Raw genomic sequence first — 21,668 nt, forward strand, 5'->3', positions numbered from 1 at the left:
AGTAATGGCGCACCTATAGTGCGCCGTTACTATGCCTAGAAGTGCGCCATTACTATCTGACTTAGTAATGGCGCACCACATAGAAGTGTGCCATTACTAACAATTTTTTTTTTAAATCTTTATTCAGAAATTTTTATTCAATTATTTTTTCAAAAAAAAATTCAATTTTTTCCTTTTTTTCTTAATCTCGGGTCACTATGGCTTAATTTCGGATCAATATGGCTTAATTTCGGGTCAATATGCTTAATCTCAATTCAAATCGCACTAAGTAGTCAAACTTCCCGGAAGGTCACCCATCCTCACACTACTCCATCCCGAACACGCTTAACTTCGCATTTTCAAAACTAGTAATGACGCACCACACACCAGGTGCGTCATTAGTAATATGTCAATAATGGCGTACCTGTATCTGGTGCGCCACTGCTATATAGCAGTGGCGCACCACATACATGGTGCGTCATTAATGTCCATATTAGCTATAGCCGTTTTTCCAGTCGTGGCAGGATCAGGTGCTCGACCGGGTGGGGAGCGTGGGTCGTGCCAACAGTTGGCCCAGGGTATAAAGACTCTGCGGGGCTCGCTGTAATGGCTGTGGGGGTTGAGTTCATGCTCAAGGAATTGTCGTTCGTGCGGCGGGCATACATGCGCTAGAAACCCACCGTGTCCTATGTGATCATTCTTCTTCTTCCTCTTCTTCCTTCGTTCGAGCGCAGAGAGAGAGAGATAGCTAGGCGAGGGAGAGACAGAGGCAAGGGTAAGCTAGGGTTGGAGACAACCCAACAAAATACAAAATGAAAAGAAAACTTACTCGTGTTAGAAGATAACTTTCTTATCCTTGATCCTTTTTAGAGAAAAGGTGGAGCCTAACCCGGCTTTGAATTAACAAAGTCATCAACTGGCCTAAAGATTACAATCGACACCAAACAGAGAGGAAATAAGAGAAACATCGGAAGGTACAAAGTGTTGTGCCAACATCTAACAGGATACATACGTAGTTCTAGAAAGTAAGGCACTAACCATCTTGGAGACGATGAAGCCCTCCAATATGAACAGACCACCGCACAGACGCATTCACGCATCAGCAGGACCTTGTCAGCATGAAGCGACCAGCGGGTGCGGAGGCACTCTCGTCTGCTCCAAGTGCCGTTCTGGTTGTCTAGTGGTGGGTATTGACGTGGTCGGAGATAATCGGCCAGCATCTCTGTGTGGCGGGGCTACTCCTATTTGCTCTTTTTGGCTGCTCCATTGCCATTTGTGGATGGCCGGACCTTGGTGCTCGTCTCTTTGGACTAGGTGTCGTCTTGGAGCTATGTCTCGCGTCCTCCTTCCGCGACTGCTTGGTCTTCAACCACTGCCGTGCCATTGCTTTCCTTGTGTGCAGGTTCCTTGACAAGGCTGAAGCCTTCTTTCAATGCGCTTGGCATGGTATGGTGGTGGTGATCTATTTTGGCTTCCATGGGCAATGGCCTTGGTTCACTCCTTAGCTCTCGGGGGAGCATCTCCATCTCTTAACTGATCGGCACTATTCGTGCCAGGGCAAAAGGACAGGGTGCCCCTTCCAAGATGGAGGGGGGTGTCACCATGTCGGCCAGATCCCACATCCACCCCAAACTCGTCAAACACGGCACCACAAGAAGTTTACGACAGCAACAGCACTGTCGTTGGCCAATCCAGAAAGAATTTGGATTTTCACCCGGTATCAGGGGGGGGGGGGGGGGGGGGGGGGAGGGAGGGGGGGGCTTGTACCTACCCACCTCCAGCCTCCACGTACAAACAACACTGGCAACCGGAGACCGCCATGGGCTAGGTAGGGCAGGAGGATGCCATGGATGTTGAGGACTGAGCCCTCAGATCAGAAACGGGCGCCTGCGAGGAGTCCCGTTAAAAATTTCAACGGATTTTCCGAAATTTCGTATATTTCAGTGAAGTCCGAAATACTTTTAACCCTGAAATTTGAATGCAAATTCAAATTGGTTTCAATATAAATTTAAATTATGTCAAAATTAATTAAAATTAAGTGAAATTTGAAATCTCAAAATCCGAAATAATTTCTGAAATATTCGAAATTTCCGAAATTTCACATATTTCAGCCATCCCCCTTCCCCCCTCCCCCGCCGCACCCCCCCCCCCCCCCCGGACCGAAGAGGACGGCCATCACCGCCAGGAACCGCTCGCTGAAGCATGTGCATACGCACCAGCCATGGCCGCCACCTTCCATGACAGCCGCGCGGTGCACCGGCTGCCCCTCTGGTGGCGATGAGGAGGAGAGAAGCGGTGGGGAAGCTGGTGGTGGCTGCTAGGCTTGGTCGCCCATGTCACCCCTGTTGGGGCGACACAAGGGTGAGGGGGCTAGGGTTTTCACATGATACTTGATGGTTTGGAACTATAAATGAAAACAACACGAAACGAAAGTGACGCCTATAGGGTTACATTTATACAGTATGAGTTTAGCACTACAGCTCAAATATGATTCGGCATGAGATAGCAACAAGCCTAGTTCGGCAGTGGGAAGATTAATGTACTAGGAATTTAGGATACATTACCAGATCAAATTAGCAATCAAACATTAACTTGTGGCTTTGGAATTCGGAGACTGAGCCTCAATGCATACGGGTAGAAGGATGGATGTCGCCGCATTGCTTCTGCCATACTCCCCGTCGCGCCCGCCATTGCCGTGCCGCCCCCAGCCATCTGGTCAGACAATCAGCCGTGCTCTACCCGATCAGAATAGACGAGGGGAATCACCGATTCACCCAGTCGTGTCTCGTACCTATTGTGCGCTGATCAACTGTAGCGATTTCCGAATGAGGGTGTTTCATAAAACAAATTCCGAATTGGGCCTTGAGGAGTTCCACTTGGGCCAGATTAGGTGGTAGGGAGAGAATCAGGAAGTGGGATGCTCCTTGTTTTGTGCTGAATTGCTTGGTAGTTTGACAGTTTTGTCAATTTTGTTTTCCCGTATATGTGCATGATATACAACATATATACACTTGTTTTCTGACAAAAATAATGGTCTTCAACTGAATACCTATAAATTGAGGTGCACCCACCCTTGCTTGCGGAAAGAGGTTGGCATTGTGCTAAGCATCATGGACAAGCTATGGACAGATACCACCCTCTGCCACACTGTCCATGTACGGATGACGACTACATAAAGGTTCCAACACTCCGACAAAGGGTGCAGCGACGATGGACCACCCATGCTAGAATGAAACGAGCAATACCGTGCGATGTTGGGAACGGACAGGTGTGCACTGATGCTGTCAAGTACAACGGACCACTGTTCTTTTTTCGTATAAGAGCGTGGAGGCCCACATCGGCCACACCTCACTGGGAATAATCTAACAAGAAGTCGCCCCCCGTCTGTGCCAATCACCATGATCTTCCATATGTGATGCCAGAGAGATATGGCTGGTTAAAAAACCCTGCCCCATAGCCACAAAAACATTCCCGGTGCCTTTCAAGCCTACACAATTCGTATGATATGCGATTTCCACTCTCTAGATGTATGGGCGATCTCTATCGATCATTGCTAAAGCAAATTGGAATTCGAACTGAGAAGTTGTGGAGGGACTTATATTTATCGACTGGGTATAGTGACATAAAGCTGCCTCATTGGCCCACCACACTATTTTCGCACGTCTATGACCAGTTTAATTTGATATCTTTGCATTTATTCCTAGTAAAGCCATGTATTCGCCGTGTAATAGGCCCTTATCAGGTGCACACCTCCCAACTATTCTAAACCATAACATGATACAATTGGAGAGACAGAATGAACACATAGACTCCTAGCAATATAACTCGATAAATGGTATTCAAAGCTTCCTTTTACCCTTTTAAATCATGTTTTTGGAATGGAATATGATCCACTAAGACACCGCAAAATCACCTCCGAGTAAATGGGATACAAAATATGGTACACCAGCGCCCAAAGATGCAAGAGCGTGAGAGGGTTTATTACAATCAAGAGGACGATTTGAGATTCAATGAAACTAGTCAAGAGGAAAAACTTCATATGCTTGAACTTTAATCAGAAGGGCGCATATTCACTGCTGGGAGAAAGCATTGCTTGCTTCAACGTAATGCAGTCCGTGGAAAAACTTGCCCAGTGCCCATCAGATCAATAAGCACGATGGTGCGACGGAGTGCCTCAACATCAAGTTGTATTGTGTATAAGTGTCGTAACTTAGATAGCATCACCATACATGTCATAGCTCCTCAACCACCAGCCCTCAAATCTCTCACTAAAAGCAGAGTCCAAGTTGAACATACCATAAGCCGACTTCTGCAATGACACGATATTAATACATAGTCAAGACATTAGGGATGTACATAGCCAAAAGGAAAAAAACAAGGAAGAAAAAATAGTCACCGCGACAAATGACACGCAACAAGCAAACACTGATACCACCACTGCTAATGACAACACCCGAACTACAAGAGAGTTCCTATGGAAACAATGCCTTCAGGAAGGGAATGACCACTAGTAGAAAATAGGGCTTTGGTCCAGGCCTGACAGGGTTTGGAAAGAGTTCACCGGAATGGTTCCGGGTCTAAAGAACGAGCTGTGATTTACACACCTCAAAGTAAGTGGTACTAGCTAGTTCCGCGCATCTCTCATTGATTCTAGTTTCATTAATACCATTACCATGCTTGATTATGAGTTTGATTAAACTCTATTCTCGTAAAGTGCTTGTGGCAGGCAGGCGGGAATAATTTATGTCGATACTACGTTTGTTAGTTCAGTCGCCACTCGACCTCTGAGCGGGGCTTGTCGGACAAACAATTTGAAGTATGTAAACAATATTCATAATTTTATTTTATTACCATCAATTGTGTTGAGTTTCATTCGTATATATGTATTGACCCCCTTCTTTAAATTAGATATGTCAGATGCGGGATGAACTCCTACCACATGATCGCATTACGAGCAATTCAAGAGGAATTGGCGGGTTTCTTTCTTGACCACGTCATACATGAAAAGGGAGAATACCATACGAAAATTCAATGGGAGTTTGGCGCTTGATGATGTCAGGGATGTTATATTGTATATATGTAGTAGCGTCGGATAGATATATGAAAACTTGTTGTTCGACCAAGCACGGAGAAAGAGAGGTCACTTCTCTCTATATATGTTCATGACGATGTTGTGTAATTAATGGTTCCTTCATTTGCTTACTACCTAGCGTCGAGTTCTCTCTATATGTAGTAGCTACCATCGACCAAGCACGGAGAAAGAGAGGTCACTTCTCTCTATATGTAGTAGCTAGCTAACACAATATGAAACCCCTAAACCCTCCAAAACCCCAACCCCCCACCCCCTTTAAAAAAAACCCAGCGCGTGGGAGTTGTTGACGCGTGCCCGCCTTTTAGTCCCGGTTGATGTTACCAACCGGGACTAAAGGTCCTCCTGCCTGGCGCCCCACAGCGGCCACGTGGAGCTGTTTTAGTCCCAGTTCGTAAGCCAGCCGGGACTAAAAGTAACGGGCATTAGTCTCGACCGTTTTGTCCCGGTTGCAGAACCAGGACTAAAAGCCCTCTGAAACCGGGACTAGTGACATGTTTTCTACTAGTGGACTACCAAGGGCCACCTTCGCTAGATCACAATGCTAAGATCAGATCTTGGTTTTAACATGAGAGAGCATGTTTTAGGCATCTCCGAAGAAATGCATTCGAGAAACACGTGAAACATAAACACCACCAATGTCGGGTGCAACCAACTAAGGTTAGACATGGGATTACACCCCGGGGCTCAAGATGTTGTATGTTGCTGCCACCAGTTGCCGAAAAAGACGATGTTGGACGGATGGGTGCATCGACACATCATTATCACGCCACGGAATGCGTCTTCGGAGATAGATATTTGCGGGCATTTCCCTGACATGAACATCACCACACATCAAAAACCATGTTTATGAACACTAAAAGTAGCACCACATGGAGAGCCGAACATCAATCATCAACATCTTGCGTGCACGCGCTCCAAGCCAAAATGGTAGAGGCAGACGGTGATGAAATGCAGCTAGCCGTCACCGAACCAACCCCACTCCACCATATCAGTACTTCATGCCACCGCATAGTTGCCGAACAACCCCCGAGCGGTCGGCAAAGCATCCTAGATGTGCAGCACCGCCGTCCAGGGTTGTTGGTCGGTGTCCAAGCAACCACAAAACGGAGCCAGCCAGATCGGGAGAGAAAATTAATGTTTAGTAGTAGGCTTGATTCATAAGGTTCTACTACTGTTGGGCCCACAATCATACGGCTACCAGAGGCCTCCCCGCAGAACACCGAAACGAACCTGCCACTGCTGTCTGCCAGGCGAGCTTTGCTCGCCGGCATCCTCCAGTGGCAGTGGTGAGATCTGGAGTTTAAGGAGTCGAGGGCGCAGCGTTGACTTGGGATCACCCGAGCCACACCATGGGGGACCACGTGAATGAGGGTTATTTCTCATGGTATCAGGACAACAGCCCTGTAGCTCCAATCTGCCGGAGGTAGCTTCCAGCGATCAGTGGAAGTAGCATGTTGCTTCAGAGAAATCCTTTTCTGAGCCGGGGCTCATCTGCACTCGTGTTGAGTAAAAAATCAAAACAAATACTACAAATTTTTTAAAAATTCCATTTTTCCCATGATAGACAATTTGATGCGTGAGGTCCGCCGTAATTTTCAAATCATTTGGAGAACTGAGCAACTCTCGGCAAAAAAGATAAAATTCAGGGTCTGTAAAACAGTTTACTGTTCATGAACAGTTTACTGTTTAGGGTTTAGGACGAATTCCAACATGGCATAGAAGATCAATGATCATTGTTCTTGCATTGTACTATACTAGGCGAAACAATTAACAGGAACAATTTGGCCAAGTTCAGGATTAGAATAATTGTAATAACAACAGCGTCACATGATGTACATTCTCTACCATACAAAGTGGGTTCATCAGGAGCAAGGCGTTTTGGTGACCGGGCTGCATGGAGGCCGGATTTTTTTTTAAAATTCAAATTCAAACTTTCTGGTTCCAAAGAAATCCAAAAAAATATGCATGTATATAAAGATGACATGTGTATGTGTGTAAAACTTTAGGATGAAATACCTTAATTTGTGACCTGTAAGAAAAAACAAAAGCATGAACTTTGGGGATGAACAGTGTCATTTGTTGAAAAACCACGGATTTGTCTTTTTTTAACATCCCTCACTTCAACATATTTCATTAAGAAAACTTACACACATGTGCATTATGCCTTCATGTATGTCTGAATTTTCTTTCAGAATTTTTTGACATGTAAAACTATGAATTTTTGAAAAATGGACTCCATGGAGCTCGGCCTCCAAAAGCAATTTTCGGTTCATCAGCTGACTTCAACGCTATCTTGCTTTAGCCAAAGATCCAAGAGGCATCACAACTGACATCACATATTCATACTCCTTCCTTTAGAAGCCAACACGATGAGCTGTAGTTTACAGACCGCTCACCACCTGCTGATAGGGGTGACCAAAGGTCCCTCACAACAAAGTAAAGGTATACCAAGGCCGAAAGGGCTAGAGCTCGGTATGCCAGGATGCGGTGACTGCGTCCAGGAGGAGCACATTGACGTGCACCTGGCGTGCTTGCCCACGTGCGCGGCTATCCCGCAGCCGCGGGTCTTGCCGGACACGAAGAGTGGCATGTCCAAGCAGCTGCACTGCAATGATTGCATGATTACAACGATTTGTGCAGCACAAGGAGGAGGGCCTTGAGATGCATGCCTGGTACGGGGCATAGCTTGGCATGCCGCCCGATCGGGCGACCTTCACCTTCCTGGCCGGTGAGATGTTCATGGTGAGACACGAGCCCTCTCTCACAAGTTGTTGATTCTGACGCCATATGTTTGTCATGTCACAATGGTACGTAAGTCGCAGGTCGTGCCCAACTAGGCGCCCCTAAACCCGAAGAGCTCTCTCCCCGTTCGAGACAATTGCCATCTTCTCCAGATGGTGAGCTGAGAGTGGAACAAATTGTTAACATACTCTGCTTCATTGCCCTAAAATTGTTCCCGGTACCTTTCAAGCCTACACAATCCGTACAAATACGACTGATGATTTTCACTCTCTAGCTAGATAAATTTATGATCTTTTGCCATCATTGTCTGAGGAAACTGGAATAATCGAGAGGCTCAAAAGAGACTGATATTTATCGATTGGACATATTCTACATGAATGTGCCTTGCTGGCCCACCACATTATTTTAGCACGAGGGTACTCTTCTCTAGCTATCTCTGATTTGCTATCTTCACGTTTATGCCTAATATAAACCATATATTGGCTGTGCCATAGGCTCTCATCGGTTACAACCCATCTTATCTTATCTTATATATATTTACTAATTGGAGGCACCATTGAAAGCTCCACGTTAATCCTCAGACATTAACCATTCGATCTCCTATTAGCTTTTTACAGCCGTTGGATGAATTACCTCAAGAGTCCTTGCCCACCATCCCACGTGAACTTCTCTTTAAGAAAAAAAAACACATCCACGGGTTACCAATAAAACAACTCCCTCAAGAAAAAAACTCCATCAAGAGTCATCACCCTACCAATCCTTCATCATGAGGCACCGAAAATTGAGGAGGTAACCCTAGCGCTACTCCACCTGTTGCTCCTCCTCGCATGTTCCCTCTGTAGTTTCCATGCCATCCTATGCTTCCATGTTGTGATCAATATTAAAAAGATGCAAATATCCTCTCCTGGTCCTCTTCCTCTCCAGCCGCTGAAATCTGTGGTCATTGCAATCTCAACTTCCGTCTGCAAGTAGTACATGTCCTGATCTAAATCAACCAGCACAGCGTGTGCTAGCTAGCCGCGTATGTGTGTCAGCTTTCCTATATCCATCAAGTACGTGCATGCCTGTTATGCCCAGCGAGAATCAAGTAGGTGCATGGCTGTTGTGTCCAGCGAGAAGCTTTCTCATATCCACAAGTACGTGCATGGTTGTTGTGTCCAGCGAGAAGCATCAGCGACAAGCGGTGGGCTATTTTGCCAACAACATGAATATTCAGATCAGTAGAAAAAGGATGCTCACCGACATCATATTTACACATTACTCGATGAAAGCCCAATTAATGAAGTGGATAATCAAACAGATAGCCCACGGTGAGGACTGAACCTGTGCCTCCAAATGCATGTTTTGGCTTCATGAATTATTTATACATGTACGTACTGAACCACAACTTTTATTCTTAGGATGAATTCTTCTCACAATTTTACTCCTTTTGACATGATGCCGACGGTGACATCATATAATTTTGGAGTGCCTGGAATCATATGATTTTACTCCTTTTCACATGACGCAGATGGTGTGGTCATATACTCTTGGACAGCTTGGAATAATATGATTTGTCGCCGGGGCTAATCTAACGGAGGATTGCGGATGTTTTTACGTGCATATATACAAAGACATCACGCACATTGTGATATTGGTATGTATAACTGATATATGTATTTATGTTGACCTCAAATAGAGTAGACCGCCTATTAAATCCCGGACTTGCCAAAAATTAAGCCATATGTAAGAATCATGCATGTATTAAAAGATCTAATATACATATGCATGTGTGTAGCCTTACAATGTGATATTTCAAACAATCTTCATCAATAATTGTATAAATAAAAATATATAGCGAAAGAAAAATAACCCGTCATATGTTCTGAGTTATCACCATCAAATTTTGACTGATTTGTTAGAAATCCCCTTATCATCCTAAAAACATATGCATGTCTGATTTGTAGTTGTTAAGATAATCAACAAAAGTTAGTCATAAAAATCTAGGAAAATTTATTACACGTGGAAGAGAGAGGTTATGATCAATATCTTGTGGTGTTTTCAGACAACATTTAAACATGCTTTTGCCAGAAAAAGGAAACGCAAATACTAGAATAGAGCTGAAAGCAATTAGATTTCACTAACACAACCACCCGTACACACAAAATATTGATTCACCCACATTTATTTCTTGAATTTTTATAACGTCGAGGTTCGGGAGAAATAAAACATGCACTCGATTTCTCTCATATACAACCACATTGCCTAAATTACATCCTAAATAAAGTTTTCTATTGTTCCTGCATATATTATGATTTTAATTTACATGACACAAGTAGAATGTCATATGTATATATGGTTATCCTGAACTGATCTAGGGGATACAATTATTTTTTGCAATTTAACTAACCAGGAAAAATGATTCCATGTTATAGTGATAGTTTTCTAATCTTAAGTTAGTTCATGTACTCTTTAAATGGTGCGAGGAATTATGCGTATAATAAATGGGAATTGGCCCTTGCCAAAAGATGTTTTAGTTAGTGGACTACGACTGTTAGATCCTCATATTGTTCGTAAGATAATTGCAATTGTTAGATGTTCATAGAGACACCTCAAAGAATCATACATATATAACTGATAGGTAGAATCTTTATATTTACTACTCCCTTCGTTCCTAAATATAAGTCTTTTTAGACATTTCAAATGGACTACAACATACGGATGTATGTAGACATATTTTAGAGTGTAGATTCACTCATTTTGCTCTGTATGTAGTCATTTGCTGGAATCTTTCGAAAGACTTATATTTGGGAACGGAGGGAGTACTTGGATGCATCACACAAGCCCCCACGTAATCCTCGCATCTAATAGTTATTTAACGTTGGATGAAAATATGAACGACCCAGATTTTTTTTGAAAAAGGGGGACTCCCCGGCCTCTGCATCTGGAAGATGCATACGGCCACATATATAAATAAAATAGGTTCAACAAAGTCTAAGAGTCGTAAAAGAAAACAACGTCGAGCTCACGTAGACCTCGACATGAAAACAAAAAAGTTATAAAGCCACAACCGGCTGGCAGAAATAAAGGTAGGAAAACTAATTGCCTATCCTATTACATGACCGCCATCCAAACCGGTTGAATATATCCCGCGCTACCATCTCCCACCGGACAGATCCAGTAACCAAACGCTCCCTGGCCTCCGTCGGAGTGAGTAGGGACCACATACGGATCAACGCCGTAGCACGGAATACAACCTGCAAAAAATGAATAGTAGTTATTCTGTTAAAAGCCAAATCATTTCTGCAGTTCCAAATTGCCCATAACAACGCACAAACTCCTACACGAATGTGCCTAGCTGTAACGGACTCTATCCCATCCAGCCACGTTCCCAATAACGACCCAACCGAACTCGGAGGAGTAATGTTAAAAGCAATTTGCACTGAGCGCCACAAAATCCTTGCCAACGGGCACTCAAAGAATAGATGCTTAATGGTTTCATCCCGATCACAGAAACTACACCTAGTAGATCCTATCCAATTGCGCTTAACCAAGTTGTCCTTTGTTAGAATAACCTGTTTATGGACAAACCACATAAACACTTTGATTTTCAAAGGAACTTTGACTTTCCAAACATGTTTGGAGTTAGGAATGACACTCGAGTTAATAACATCGATGTACATCGATTTAACAGTAAATTGTCCAGACCTAGTAAGTTTCCAACACAACTGATCGGGCTGATGTTGTAGCTGAACCTCCATCAGTCTACGCACCAGATGAAGCCAAGCTTCCCATCTATTACCAACAAGCACCCTCCTATCTATGAACGACCCAGATGGCTCCCTCCACCGTATTTTCCACCCGAGAGTCCGGAAATATATCAATTTGTCAATCTCTGTCCCGATCTATCTCTTTTTTCTGCGTCCATGCATGTCACGCCGCCGCCATCTCTCGAATCTCGATTTCATCTTCCAGCCACAAAGGATGTTGTGTACGTGGATGCTCACATCAAACGAGCCAACTTTCTATGCTTAATTATCTAGCCAGCCGAGCTATGGGCTAGCTTCATACAGGGTCGCGTCGGGAACAAATCAAGGAAGCTTGCCTCCTCGCTTTCATGCAGGATTGGATTGCTTCCTCGCCGTTCATATGTCGATGCTGCATATATGTCAGTACGGCCACCTCTCTTGATTTTCTATATGTAGCCAAAGCAATTGGAGTGTTGTCTTGAATAGGTTTTGAAGGTAGCCTTGGCATGCACATGCAAATATCCCATTGGCGAGGTGACGTGCAACCCGGCAATAGGTAAAAACAATCACTAATGTGCAGTACACACACAAATGAAGATAAGGCTGCTATTTGTCACACTTTTTTTGTTGGTGTACATGCACACACATTTGTGGTCCGTGTCATTATTGCAGGTTGTGTAGATAATGACGTACATGCACACACATCTCACATGCATCTATGGGAAGACACTGTTTCCGGCCGATCGAACTACAGGCCGCACAATGCAACTCAATGAAACAAGGTTGTAAAGTGAATCCATCACGTGCTGGGTAATTTTCTATCTATATATAATACGAAGGGTTCAAATAATATTATCATTTACTAATTATTGTGCACCTGGAATTAAATTTAGGTTGGCCTGGAAACAAAATATTGGATTGGTTTTGGTTATAGATTATAATATGCAGAAAAAGAATAATCTGAGACATCTAATTTGTGGCTGGGTTTAATGGATTACATTGTGGAGAAACCAAAATCCGCCGGTTAGAAGACATAACTAGGTCCTGCGACTTTTCACCTTCTTCAACCAGACATTCCAAATATTTGCAGATTTCTAGATGTTTTGAAAATAGTTTGTTGTAAATATTTTAGCATGGTACATTGCAAATATATATACTAGCGACCAATTGATTCCTGTTCATAGCTATCCGTTGTAAATACCAGCTTTTTGATAGATGAAAAATGATGCGGTAGGGACTTTCCCCTGTTCCCCACTGTCTTTTACGGAAAAAGACAATTCTTGATCATGTGTCTTTGTTCAAAAAAAAAAAAGATCGTGTGTCACGTTAGTTAATATTAGGGTCTCCGAGATACATCTTTGACCCGTACTTTCTATTTTAATAACATAGTATTTAAAGTATATTATGATTGTATAAATATATATAAAGAAAGTTATGTAACTATTGTTTTAAGAAGGTGTTGATTATCAGATATAGTTTGTCTAATTTACATCTAGATGTTTTTTAAGGATATCACATCTAAGCTCCCACAAGTATATAATGCAGCAACAAGAAATAAAAAAAACTAAGACAAAAAAATAGACCACAAACAAAGTGGACATCAATTTAGATGTGACATAACTATGTCACATCTAGATGTGTCCTAGACAGACCCTATCCGATAATAGGTACGAGAATACAATTGGATAAAATTTGAAATATACCACAATAACTATTTGTGGTATAAATGCACGGAACTAATTTGGTGATCTGTCTTAGAGTAAACCATGATACCTTTTATCTATTTATTTTTACTAAACCATGATACCTACCTTTTTTTGAGGGGTACCATGATACCTACTATAACAGAATAAACACATGCAATCGATGTTCTACCATAAAAACACTTTAATATATATTACAAATTCCACCAATACGTTGCCACTCTATAATGAAATATTTACAATTTACCAACATTAAACTTGGAAAAAATAAGGTGTAAGTTCCCATAATTCTACATGATCCCTATTTATAGTAGTTGGGATTAATCAAACATCATAGTACGGTTTTTTTAATTTTTTTAAAGGAGAAAAATAAATATTATATATGTCATTAAATTTAAGTAGTGAAAATATATTTAAAGTATTTTGTACTCGGTATTATATAAAATTTCTATGTATGATATTTTTCAAATTACTAGCCCGTGCGGAAGCACGGGTTGATGACTAGTACAACCATAATCCATTACGATTGGAAACGAGACGGGACGCTCTGAACAATTAGTCTAAACATGGAATGTATTAAATCTTACTCAAAAAAAAGACACATTAAATCACAGGTCACTAAACAGGCTACAAAATCTGGTACGTCCTTCAACAACATAGCACGGCTTGCTAGAGCATGAGAAGATTTGTTACCATCATTTCAGGAAAAAAATTGAAAATTTTCATATTCTTGAACTTTGATCCCAAGGGCGCATAATCCATGTTGGGAGAAAGCATTGTGTGCTTCAACGTTGCGCGGTCTATGGAAAAAGTAGCTCGCTGAATACCCATCTGATCAAAGGATGTCCGGATGGAGCACCTCAGCTTCAGCGTACAGTGCGGGCATCGCGACCTAGATACTATATACATAGCGCATCATAGATAACGCCACCACAGGTGTCCATCGATTCCCAATCACTCACCCTCAATCTCTCAGTAAAAGCAAAATCACTTCAACTTCGGTACAACCCCCTAAACACATCAACGGAGAAGATCTCTCCATACTCCTTCATAATAAAGACATCACACATTTTACAACGAGTTCAAAGCCAGTGGAGGCAGCAAGACCAAGTGAATAATTAGCTGCGCGAATTTATAAGACTTACAGGCAGATCCGATTTTCAAAAACAATTTTTGAAATGTTTTCTAATTTCCAAATAATTTTTTTTTTAAACAAGAACATTTTTTGAGGATCTCAAAACATTTTTTTCGAAAAACAGAAGTAAAACTGAAAACCCGAACATGTTTCAAAATGATTAAAAAAAATTGGATTTGGTTAAAACAATAAAAATTTTCAGTTAAAAAAATAACATTTTGTGAAATTATCAGCAAAACGTGAACAGTTTTTGAGTTTTTTTAAACGTTATTTTTATGAAATTCCTGAACATTTTATGAATTATTGAATAAAATTTTATAAATCCGAATATTTTTTGGAATTTTAAATTCTAAACTTTTCTGGATTTTCAAACATTATATGAAAAGAAGCGAACTTTTTTAAAGTCTAATTGATTTTATTTGGGAATATTTTTTGGAAAAACAAGCCAATATGTTTTAAATATCTAACCTTTTTTGGAATTTCTAAGAAAATTTCAAAACAGGAATACTTTTAAAAGATTGAAAAAATTCAAAAAAGTGTGATTGTTTTTAAAAAATCTGAATAATCACTGAAAAAGAAATTTAAATTTAAAAACAAAAAAAATAAAGAAAATAAAATACTGAACTGGAACGGGAAACAAACAGAAAAAGGAGAGGAAAGCAAAATAAAGAAACATGAAAAAAAGAAAGCTAGCGCCGGCCCAACAGGCACCCAAGCAGGGCGATGGCGTCGCCTAGTTTGGTTAAGGTGTAAGCGTTTTTTCTTTCTTTTCTAAGTTTGTTCGTTTTGTTCTCTTTTTTCGATATAATTCATTATTGTCTCTTGGAACTATATTATTATTTTAAATCCGGTATAAAATTTTAAAAAAAATTTGGTATGCCAAGAAATGTTCTTGTTTCCAAATATTGTCTACAATTTTTTTAAATGTTCTTGAATTTCAGAAAATATTCCCATTTTTCAATTTTTTGTAGAAAAATTAAATAATGTATGTGTTACAAAAAAGTTAATAAATTGAAAGAGTGGTTTGCAATTTGTGTTCAAAGTTTTTATCAATTATTGCAAATTTATAACAAATTTGAAAATCAGTTCAAGTTTGGAAAATTTTCAACCACAATTTGAAATTAAAAAAATGTTAACAATTTCAAGAGATTTTTGGGACATGCGAAAATGTTCATTTTGAATGATAATGACCGAAAGTAAAACAAGAATTTGAATTAGAGAAAACTACATGCTCACAGAAGAATTCAAATTAGAAAAAATTGCTCAACTGATGATTTATTTAACTATGGATAAATGACCCAACTTCTTGCAACAATCTGGCACAGACATATGAGGCATCCATGTTAGGTTTAAACGACTTCTGACGCCGTTTACAAGTTGCGAGACATCCGACCATTTATCGGTCTTTTTTGACCATGAAACTCCAAAAAATATTAAATTCATCAAAAACCAAAATAAGTTGGCATAGTGCCTTTAATTGGTCATAAAAGGCCATGGAAAAAATTGGGGTCATTTCAAGGATCTAGAGAAACAAGATGCTTCACCTTCGTTGGATATGATCTATATTTGGGAATCTTTCAAATGACCCCAGCAGGTGGGCATGCCGATGGTAGGCATCCTTGTCAGGTTTGAATGATTTCCGACATCGTATGCAAGTTGTGACATGTCCGACCATTTATGAACCCTTTACCCCGGGAGAACTCCTGAAAATGCAAAATTTGCCAAAACAAAACAACTTGCTACGATGCCTTGAATTGGTCATACAAGGCCATGGATAGATTTCTAGCCATTTGCTGTCAAAAAAAAGTGCTTTGAGATGGACCCTTATGCCATGCCCAAACACCCTCCATTGGACATGGTCCATTTTTGGACATGTATGAAATGACCCAAATTTTAACCAGGTGGCCATGCCCATAGTACACATCCATGCCTGGTTTAAACGACTGCTGACACCGTATGGATGTTGCGTCATGCCCGGCCATTTATCGACATTTTTTTATAGAGAAAACTTCAGACAATGCAAAAATTGTCAAAAACCAAAATAAATAGGAATGATGTCTTGAATTGGTAATAAAAGGGCATGGAAAAAATTAGGGTCATTTCAAAGATGTAGAGAAGCAACGTGCTCTCACACGCAGCCCAGTGGCCTACATGAACACCCTCCATTAAACATGGTCTATTTTTGGACATCTTTCTAATAGCCTCAACTTTTGCCAGAAGGTGGGCATGTCCATGGTAGGCATTGATGTCATATTTGAATGATTTCCGACACCGTATTCCAGTTGCGACACATTCGGCCATTTATCGGCCTTTTTTTACCAAGAAAACTTCAGAAAATGCAAAATTGGTCGAAAACCAATACAACTTGGCAAGGTGCACTGAATTTGTCATACAAGTGTGTAGGAGATATGCCCTAGAGGCAATAATAAATGATATTATTTATCTCTGAGTTCATAATTATGTTTATGTTCCATGCTATAACTGCTATGGTTCTCGAGTCTGCAATAACCACGAGGCTCGGAGGAAGACTCATATGCACGTGTGGAATAATAAACGGTAAAATGTATTCCTAGTCTGGCCTCTAAGACTAGCTCAAGTGTTGCATGATGGTTATGTTTTCCTGATCATGGGCATGTCTATGTCAGCAACCTTGAGGGCATAATGTTAAGAGAACATTTGTGTTGAATCGACCCGGCATGATGTTATGCTATGAGATTCATTCGTCACAAGTTTATTGGTACATAACAAAGAGATGGTTAACGTTTGCATGATTCCTTAGACCATGAGAGTATCGAGTTTCTTCATGCTTGCTTCATGAACTTTGGGGTTTGTTAAACGTCATCCGTAAATGGGTGGCTATTACGGCGGCTTACGGGTTCATGGAAAAGTGTGTCAAGTAACTTGATAGCTCAAGATTGGGATTTGCTCCTCCGACGATGGAGAGATATCTCTGGGCCCTCTCGGTGTTACGGTATCCATCATCGTCTGGCCAGACACTTTGTGATTTGATCACGGGGATGCCGGAACACGATAACGAGAAAAGAGAACAATACCGGTAACGAGGTAACTAGCATAGTGGACAAGTTGTTGATCCACGGGAATGCCAACATGTCTCACCTCGGGTATTTGTAACATATCGCGAAGCAACAGGAATAGCACACGGCAACTGGAGGTTCACTCGAATATTTATTCGTGTGGGTATAGGGGTCAATATGGGTGTCCACGGCTCCGATGTTGATCATTGATCGGAAGGGGTTCCGGGTCATGTCTATACTTCACCGAACCTATAGGGTCACACGCTTAAGGGTCATCTATCTGCTGAATACTAGACAGGGAGTCTGAGAGAAAATCACCGAAAAAGTTTCGGACACCGAAAAGTTTCGGACAGCGGAATCGTACCGCAGAGAGAGGTCATCGGATAAGTTTCGATGATACCGAAAAGTTGTTTCGGGATACACCATTAAGTCAAATTGGTTTCGGCACATGCCTGATAATTCTTGGAGGATGCCAGAATCATTCTGGAAGCTTTTTGGAATTTTCTGAGATAAAAACCGGAAATGTTCCGGAGCTGCCGGAGCCACTTCAGATGTTTTTCGCAGATGAAATTCACTAATCTGAAATTGTTTCAGAACGAATCCAAAATCATTTTAGTGGGTACTGGAATTATTCTAAGACCCACAGAAATATTTTCGGATTTAGTGGACGCGAAAAATTGTCTTCATGAATAGTGAAAACGCATTCTTGTTTGCTTTTCGCAGATGAAAATCACTAAACCGAAATTGTTTCGGAACGCGTTGAAAATTATTTTAGTGGGTACTGGAAATGTTCTGAGCCCACATAAATATTTTCAATTCGAATGGACGCTGAAAAATGTCGTCATGAATAGTGAAAGTGCTTTTTGCTTGGCTTCTTGGAGAAGCCACCTTGAGGGCCTTTTTGGTATTTCCCCCCTTGGCTTCTTGGAGAAGCCACCCTTGGGCTTGGCCTATAAATAGGGGTGGAGGGGGCTGCCTAAAGGATGATCCCTTCTCACATACATGCCATTGCAATGATCTGGCTTCTTCTCTCCCTCCCAGCGAAATAGTTTCGTAGAGCCGAAAGGCTGTCTGGGTTCCGGCAGGAACTAGTTCTGGACGGCGAAGCCCTGCCGGATAGCTGACACCGTATGTGTGCAACTCTGTAGAGAGATCGTAGTTTCGGTCTTAGTTCGTGAGTGCCTCCCGAAGGGCTGTCCGTGTGACCGTCCGAGTTTCGAAGGTCCTCCCGAAGGGCTGTCCGAGTGACCGTTCGAGTTTCGAAGGTCCTCCCGAAGGGCTGTCCGCGACACCGTCCGGGGGGCTATTCGACCGCCTCCCGGAGGGCTGTCTGAGGAGCAGATGAGGGTATACATCCTCGCGGTTGGGAGGTTGTAAATCCTAGCTGCGGGGATCTGCACCGCCGATCGTCATCGACTCTACTTCCCGCTGCGCTACGAGTCGGTAACGAAAAAGATCAAACCATGTATGCAGTCTCCATAGTGGTCCTGGGCTGGTGCGTAGGTCGGAAAATTTTTGTTTTCTGCTGCGTTCCCCTACAGTGGCATCAAGAGCCGTGCTATGCGTAGATGCAGGTTTCGATCTAGAATACATGGAGATGTATGGGTATTGCATAATATAATTAGGTAGTAGATGAGATCTATTGCTGAAAATTATTTATGCGGGTGACAGATGAAATCTGTTACCCGAGGTTCTTGTTGCTTCCCTAGAATTTGCGTTTGCTCAATCTCGAGACAGCATGGTGGAATTTTACAAAGTTCTGGCAATCCGTGATCCTGATTGATCATGGAAGTGCTATCAGTTCTTTGGGTTCTGCCGTAGTCAAAAGAAAGATGAAATTCGCAGATGAAAGGGCATTGCAGATATTATCTGCACGGGGGTCATGCGTATGACGAAGTTTAGTATGGGGCTCGAGATTTAATTATCTCGTGTTTCATACACCCCGAGATGTTAATGTAGCAACTTGAATAATCATACTTGATGATAAAATGTTGGTAGCTGCGGTTTAAGTCAAAACCTTACAAGCCACGTAAAATAAAATTTTGCATAAACCTATTAGAGGCGTCTAACTTGGTTTTGTAGGATGTGCATGTGATGTGGTATAGCAGTGCTCATACTAATTCGATTATGTATGAGATGACTATATGATGTAATTTGATTAACATGACCTGCGTGTCATGATTCGGCATGATGGCTGGAGCCATATTATTGCACTTTAATGACCTGCGTGTCAACCTTGTTGTAATGCATTATTTTGTTAGCTATAGAGATAGCAATATTATCTGGTGCATCAACAAGGTGGTGGCAATCTTCGCGAAGGTGAACACCGACGCGAATGCCAAAGACGAAGAAATGAAATACTTCTCCGTCAGAAAGGGCTATACCATATCATGCTATTATGAATTGCCTGAGATGTTTATCCCTTATGATGCACCCTTCTTGATTGCGCGGTAGTCGCTTTTATTAGGGTGATCTCTCACTTAAAATATCAAGTAGCTAGTGTTCTCCCAAGTGTAGCACCGTCACGGCAACTATCTTTTCGGGGTGCGCCATGGATGCATGGGTACGAACGATTAGAGAAGTGTGAGGCGGGTGAGGTCAGACCTCGCAGCAAGATCACTTGGTTGTCTTGACGTTCATGGCAGGATCGTCCTGAGCTCGGAACACACGCATCGAAAGATGAGCAAGAGTCACATAGAGATGTGATCGGCAAGTTGGCCTACCGATTAAAATTTCCGTTATGAGATGATGATTCTATGGCGATGAATTGAAGTCTGGATCTTGTATCACTCAAAATTAATTGTGAGAGATATTGATTTGAGTGGGAGCGTACTGTTGAATTAACATGTTTAATTCTCAGTGCAATTAATTATGAACACTGTCTAAGTGTTTCTTGCAAAATAGTTGTAGAATAATGGCTCGCGTTTCCACCTTCCCTATTAAAATTGAATAACTGTTAAATATCTGGTTAAAACTTTACGATTGGTAACGTAATATGAGGATTGTCCTCAAAAGTGCCGAGAAGGACTTTGTCCTATCGCATGCTTTCCGTATCCTCCCGCTAATGCTATGGATCATGTGACTCTCGTCCTTCGATCCAAAAGCTATAATTCCATTTCAGTCAAGTGCAATATGTTTGCTTCCATGAAACCCAAACTTCGAAAGTTGGGATAGTTATATGATATTCATGGAACTGAAAATTATTTTCAGATACAAACAAAGCAATGTTTGTTTGCAAGTATTAGTAAAAGTGTTTACTATGCATTTGACTGTTGGGAAAGGGATCCAGAAGAACGCCTGTCATATAATGAAAGGTGAATAAAACAACAACTTAAAGAGAAAGGAAGTGTCCAAAGGGTGTTAGTATGACTTACACGCCTAGGAAGTCCGGGGCTAACGCCACTCTTAAGTTGGGTGCTTCTTTTGTGAGTAGGAGAAATACTAAAAGTTAAACTGTTAGAAGTATAAAGGCAGAAAGAAAGATGACTGGAATATCCAGCTCATGTATGAATGTCATACAAGTTTTTGATGTATAGTAGGCTGGTCAAAGATATAGTTCTTGGGAATTATGGTTAAACATGTTAATCACTAATTCTTGGGTATTGTGAGTTAATCACAAAGATACCCGCTCGATTGCATTCAATTGCGAATCACTGTAAGAGCTACTATGGCCTAAAAAGACTAGCCAGAAATGAGGTTAAGGTATACACAGGGAACATAGTAAATGTTACTATACCTTCCATCGGTGTATTGCCGTCTGTATTTATTTTCATAATTCATTTAGAGTTTTAAAAACTCTAGCCCATTGCATAAGGTATCTTGCAAGAAGGTTGTTCATAAGAGAACCTTTTATGTTCGATGTTATGAATAACACAAGAGCCATACTTTCATTATGAATGAGATGTATGTTATGAATATTGATAATAATACAATACCTCTGGGTTTACTTTCATAATTCATTTTAGAGTTTCATACACTCTAGCCCATTGCACAATGTTTGTTGCAAAAGAGTTGTTCGTAAAAACAACAATTGTTGTTAAGTATTATGAATAACATGAAGGGCCATGCTTCCATCCAAGATGGGACGTATGTTATGAATATTGAGGGCAATATGATACATCCATAACACTGATGCTAAATGTCGCAAGACTAAAAGAATACCACACAAGTGTGGCACTACATTTGGTCACATTGGAGAAACCCGCATGGAAAATTCCATTATGATGGATTTTGAAGTCTTTTTGATTTTGAATC

The 21,668-nt window shown here is 41.4% G+C and overlaps 1 long non-coding RNA gene across 1 annotated transcript; it reads left to right on the forward strand.

Moving 5' to 3' along the window:
• Window positions 1–8,536: 8,536 nt before the first annotated feature.
• Window positions 8,537–9,716, forward strand: LOC123170442 (uncharacterized). Its single transcript, XR_006485219.1, has 3 exons — window positions 8,537–8,602; window positions 8,738–9,123; window positions 9,324–9,716. It is a non-coding gene; the product is annotated as an uncharacterized lncRNA (long non-coding RNA).
• The last annotated feature ends 11,952 nt before the right edge of the window (window positions 9,717–21,668 follow it).

Source organism: Triticum aestivum, chromosome 7D (genome assembly GCF_018294505.1).
Source record: "Triticum aestivum cultivar Chinese Spring chromosome 7D, IWGSC CS RefSeq v2.1, whole genome shotgun sequence".
In the NCBI taxonomy this organism is placed as follows: Eukaryota; Viridiplantae; Streptophyta; class Magnoliopsida; order Poales; family Poaceae; genus Triticum; species Triticum aestivum.